Raw genomic sequence first — 6,136 nt, 5'->3', positions numbered from 1 at the left:
GTATATACTTATATAAGAGAAAGTATACTTATATATACTTATACATATATATCTATACTACTTATAAAAGAGAATATGGTAATCAAAACTTTTGAATGTCTATATTACCCCTTTTAAGTTTCATAATTCCCATTTTAATTTTTCCCCATTTTATTTTTTATTTATTAATTATTAATTAAAAATCCTTAAGATTCCATAACTCATGTAATTTAATGCCTACGTTATGAATGAGCCTTTTTCATTATATTTAAAGAATATAGAAGAGTTGGCATGGATGAAGGTAATGATTTGGAACCGTTAGGTAATTAAAAATCCTTAAGTTTCATAATTGCTTAATGCAAGTATAGCACTCGGACAATGGAGAGTGATGAACTCAAATTCAATACAATTAAGAAAGGGCAAAAAACTCCTTGAAAGTTACAAGTTTTATTCTCCTCCTTCAGTCTCCGTACTGTTACAATCACAAGCTTTACATGTAATTTTCTATAATGGTAAAAAAATTTGCTTTTTGAAAGAAACCTAAATATCGTTGAGTTTTGGGGATATTTTTAAGGAAATGTTATTTCAGAGGACGGTTTTCTTCCAACAAGATACATAAGAATGAGGGGAAGATAATAGTCAATTACGCCTGCAATTTATACTAGAAATAAAAAATGAATAAATAAAGTTAAATAAGTATATTATAATCAGGTCATGCGTGTAGTTTTATACTAGAAATAAAAAATGAATAAATAAAGTTAAATAAGTATATTATAATCAGGTCATGCGTGTAGTATATAATATAACTATAATAAAAAATAAATAAAGTTAAATAAGTATATTATAATCAGGTCATGCGTGTAGTATATAATATAACTATAATAAAACATGAATAAATAAACAATAAGAATGAGCAACTTCTCACATTCATAACCGTGTTCCATTTTTATTCCCTATTAACTGACTTTAATTAGTTGCATCATTATACTCAATGCCCATTAATCCTCTACTGATTATCATAACGTCTCTACTATGCACTTTCTCACCTCCTTATGACTCTTCTCTTTCTATTCTCTATAAGAGAGCAGCAAAAGCGCCCTCTCGAGAAGATGAAGATGTAAGATTATGTCATGATAAACGTTGACACTTATAAGAAGGATGTGAAGCAAAAAATTTCCCATAATGAAGCCATGCACTAAGATGCCAATGCTCCAATGTCATTCTACTTCAGTTGAATGGTAGATATTTTAAGATAATTCTATCAGTTAGCTTTCTATTTATACTGAATCATATCACATTTTTAATTTTACGAAATAATTCTTCAAGATTCGTTCCTAACCTATTTGTGTTCGTCTAGCATAATCAAAACATAGATAGGGGAGATCCTATAAGTGCTAAATATTTCCTAATGTGAATGTTTATGGTGCTCTCAACATGCAGGATGTTACCTATTAGTAATGGGACTATATCGTATTAGTTGGGAAGAGTCAAGAAGAGTCACGAGCACTTTATAAATAGCGGTAAATAGCCCCGCAATAGCGGCACGAATAGCGTTAGCGGTCCCTTCCCGCTACGCTATCGCCCAATAGCGATAACATATTACAAAATATGTGTTTTTTGCTTGCAAAAGTGGCCAATAGCGTCATAGTAGTGAATAGCAGGCGATTGCAGGTAAAATCCGTTTTTTGACCGCTATTTAAGANGGTTTATTTTTTTTTAAATTAAACCCGACCCATAACCACTACATCCCACCGTCTCCCCTAATTTCCCACGTACTCCTGCCGCCTTCTATAACCTCTGGCACCTCCCTCAGCACTTCCTCTCACCTCTTATCGTGAGCTCCTCCTAGTGCAGTCCTCTCACCGTTTAGCTCATTTTCTCAAAGACGACGACTCTTTGACTCATCCAGTCGTCTTCGGTGTTATGTGATAATTACATATCTATTTCATGTTTAGGATCTCTTTAAATTTTAAATCATCAAATGCACTTTTAGATTTTCTAGAATTTTCTTTAATTTTTTTATTTTTTAATATTTATACATATCTAAATTAGACAGGTATTTGACTTTGCGTTTTTTACTGCTATTTTGCTGTAATAGCCCCAGATAGCCTTAACGATGCCTCACCGCTATATGACGCTATCCGCTATCGATAACCTTGGTCACGAGATGACACTTTGCATCCTTTTTTGGTCCAATCTTTGGTGCGGAATGAGGTCATGATGAGTTAGAGAGGATCAATGCTACTAGCCAATTCAAGTTGAAGTGTTACATGTCCTACTTCTGAGATCAAACAATGCGTGTCGTCAGAAATAAGAATGTCAACTATGTTGTCGATGGTGATTTTTAAATAAAGCTTAATTATGAATCTTTTTTGTCATAGGTATAGCATCATAATTATAATTTTTATGTGAGTTTCATCCGTAGCTTTTTATTCATAGAATGCCAAAATGCCATGTGAGCGTATATGGTTGTGTATCATGCAAGTCTAAATATACAACTTCAACTCAAGCTTTAAAACAAAGGGATATTTAGTTACTTCGTGATTTTAATTAATGAAGCCTGTTTTGTTCATTTGTGCTAACTTTAAAGATTATATGCATGTGTCCCTTGAGTATTTGAACAAGTGAGAAAGTTTAACAGTTGGGTTGGTTTGTATATATTGGTGCACTTAGCTTCATTTTATATTTTTCTTAATAAGAGAGTGAACCCATCAATCTTTACCCTTTGTTTTATTATATACAAGTGATGCATGTCTCTGCACGGTTGTACCTACTTTTATTTATTTAGTTATTTATATATTTAATCCATTTGTTTTCTATGAATGTCATCATTAGTTATGTCGGTGCTTCTAATTCCTAAAAAATAAGACAAAGTTAGCTCATGAGTAAGCGCGTAGATTTTTTATTTTAATTTTTGAAATACAATATCAAGAGGAGTACGTGCTAGATCATGAGATGTATGACCAATAGTAAACCGTAAATATTTTCTATATATCAAAGAGGTGTTTAAACCATTTTTTTTATCTCTTCCCTTTCATGTAGTTCAATTTGTCATTGAAAGTTTGTTTTGCTCTCAGAAAAGAACATCATGATTTTTTTATAATATTTTTCACTTAATTCTCTTATCTATTTATGATTTTTTGCCTCATCTTAACTTGATAGCTAGATTGCATCCTACTTTATATATTTTTCAGATGTTTATTTGAATTTTTAGGGGGCTATTTATAATTTATAGATTTTAAATTGGGTTGTTTGTAGTTTTCAAAATTTTTAAGAGTTTATTTGTAATTTTATATTTTTAGGAGCTAATTTATAATTTTAGAATCTTTAGGATCTTTTACAATTTTTTGGTTTTTTAGGACTTTTTGTAATTATAGATTATTAGAGGATATATGTAATTTTTTATTTTGTTAAGGATTTGTTTGCAATATCTTGATTTTTTAGGGAATTATATGTATTTTTAGAAATCTAAAGAGGATTGTTTTTAATACTAAAAATTTTTGTGCAAGTTGTTTGCCATTTTAAATTTTGAGGCAGCTATGTATAATTTTCATATTCTTCAAAATTGTTTATAATTTTTTATAACAAAAATTGTTTGAAAGCTTATGGACTAACTTGAAGATATGAATGATCTTAGTGGAATATATTGGCCTGAAAGGTTAATTTTCATCTATATAAAATTATAGAGCAACTCCATTATGGAAACTAAGTGTAAAAATTCAAAGTGTTTTTGGGAGGTTTTCTTAAATATTCAACCTTATTGAGATGATCAAAATGGCCATTTTCTGGCTATATTTTTTTCGTTGAGATTTTTAAGCTCCTCCTTATTTCTCCCCTCACCGTCAAATTAGTAGTTTTCCATTTCTCCAAAATCAATTTGTGGAAAAAATATAGTTTTATGATATAAATTAATTATTGATATTTTCAATGTCTTGGTTGAATTTCATTTCTGGCCACAAGATGGACAGTATGTGGTTGTGCTAGCTGAGGATACTCCAAAACATAAATACAAAGATGAAAAAAAAGTTGACGTGGTGCTCTTACTTACACTGCAATATCACTTACAATAATAGGCACTCTTATTTGCTCATCTCTACATTTGGTTTTATAAATAGTAACATTACTTTATCTTATTCGTCTTTTTTATACCTCTTTTCTATTGTGTTTCTTGTATGTTTGATTCTAATAAAATGTTATAACCATCTCTCAAAAAATGTAAAAATAAAAGTTTTACACCTTGAATTTGTCTATACTTGCCTTGATATTCACAAATATTAACCATTATGCTTCAAAAAGAAAGTACATGGACAATTGTTATCTTGATGAACTCGTTTGATATTCACCAATAAGCAGGAGCTTTACATGATTATTTTTAGCATAATTAGTTTCTTAGGAAAATAGTAATATTTGATGAGTTCTCCATGAAGTTGCATATTGGTCATAAGAAAGATCTTTTATCATGAGAGAGGATGACGAGCCTATGAGATAAGAGCCATGATTTAGAATCAAGTTGGACATACAATAATGGAATGTTGTTGTGAAGGAATTAGCAATTAATGTATTTATGTCAAAATTTTAGTTTGAAAGCAGAATATTTCATCCCGATGGATGAGAACTTGCATATGCAGATATCTTGATAATTATTTAGAAGAGAGTTCCGATTTTGAACATTTATAATGAATCAATGTCTAAAAGAGAGTTCATTTTTATTCTTGATCTTCTACACATGTTTACATATTGAGGATAATATTTTTAAAGAATAAGTTATCTTTTACTTTTACCATATATCTTCTACACATGCTGCATACATATATTGAGGGTATAACATAAATGTATAATAAAAGTGAAAGTAGTTGGTATTTTTTCCATTTTCAACTTAGACATTTATTATCACCAATGAACTATGATTAGACTTTAAAACCAGTGTAAGTTGCTAATATAGTTTTGATGACATATATAAACATCATGAAGTTGTGAGCTCGAGTCCATGGAAAATTAATGCTGCAGAAGGATTCAGAAAGCTTATCTCATAAATAAAGTTGGATGATTGTAAGCTTCACAATGTAAGTACATAATTTGTTACACTTTAGATGTAAACCTATAGGCAACATCTGCAGTTCTACCAATTATATTTGTCCCTCACAAAAAATATATATATACTAAAGTTCTCAACTGATCAACTTGATTTCTGATGACATATACGATAAGCACGGAAATGTAACGCTAGAGTAAACTAACTAGCAAATTAAGAATGAGGGTTGCTTTTGTGTTTAAACCATCTTTCGCTTAAAAAGATTCATAGTTTGTAACAAATTTTTAGAAGGAATTTTCATGAAATTTTTTAAAATTAACATGATAATAACATGATAATAGAAAACATATAAATTAAGGCTGAAGGAACGTGAACGTAAGTATGTTAAAGTTTCACACAAGATTCAATCATCAAGTGAAGATCTAATAGAAACAAATTCACAACCAATTTATGTTAAGGGAATAAAACAAAATTATTATGAAACTTAACCACGTGCAACGCACGTGCATCCTCACTAGTGATATAAAAAAAAACGGTTGCTCCATTCAAATTTAATAAGATTAAGAGCAATTGAAAAACATGAGTTTAACTGTTTTGATGATATAAATACACTTATTCCTGTAGCTACATCCAAACGATTACATCATGGGCAAAAAATTTGAATTAACATTTCAAAACGACTTTTTTCGTATTGAAAGAAATCCAACCATGCTAGCCATCATAACTTGTCCTAAAAAAGATGGAAATTGAGCTCTTCAATCTGAGCCGCCAAAAAGAAAAAACAAATAACTGCGATTTTTCTTTCCACGACGGGTTGAATTTTCTGTATTTAATGGATTTATTAGAAAAACATTATCATTCCCATGACAAATTAAGTTATAAGTAAAAAATAGATGACTAAACAATTCCAACGGCAAATAGCAAAATGAACAAATTTAAGAACATATAGATTTTGGAGGATAAATCGTGAAAACATTTATAAAACAAAAATAATAGGTATTGATGAAGTTTTAATGTTTTATGTGTATTCTTCTACTTATTTCCATAAGAAAATTGATACAGACACACCCCTCGGGCACATCTCCGGCCACACCCCCCTCTGGCTACGGTGCACGGGCCCCACTT

This window comes from Asparagus officinalis, chromosome 1, assembly GCF_001876935.1.
Source record: "Asparagus officinalis chromosome 1, Aspof.V1, whole genome shotgun sequence".
Taxonomy (NCBI): domain Eukaryota; kingdom Viridiplantae; phylum Streptophyta; class Magnoliopsida; order Asparagales; family Asparagaceae; genus Asparagus; species Asparagus officinalis.
Note: the sequence above shows the minus strand (reverse complement) of the source record.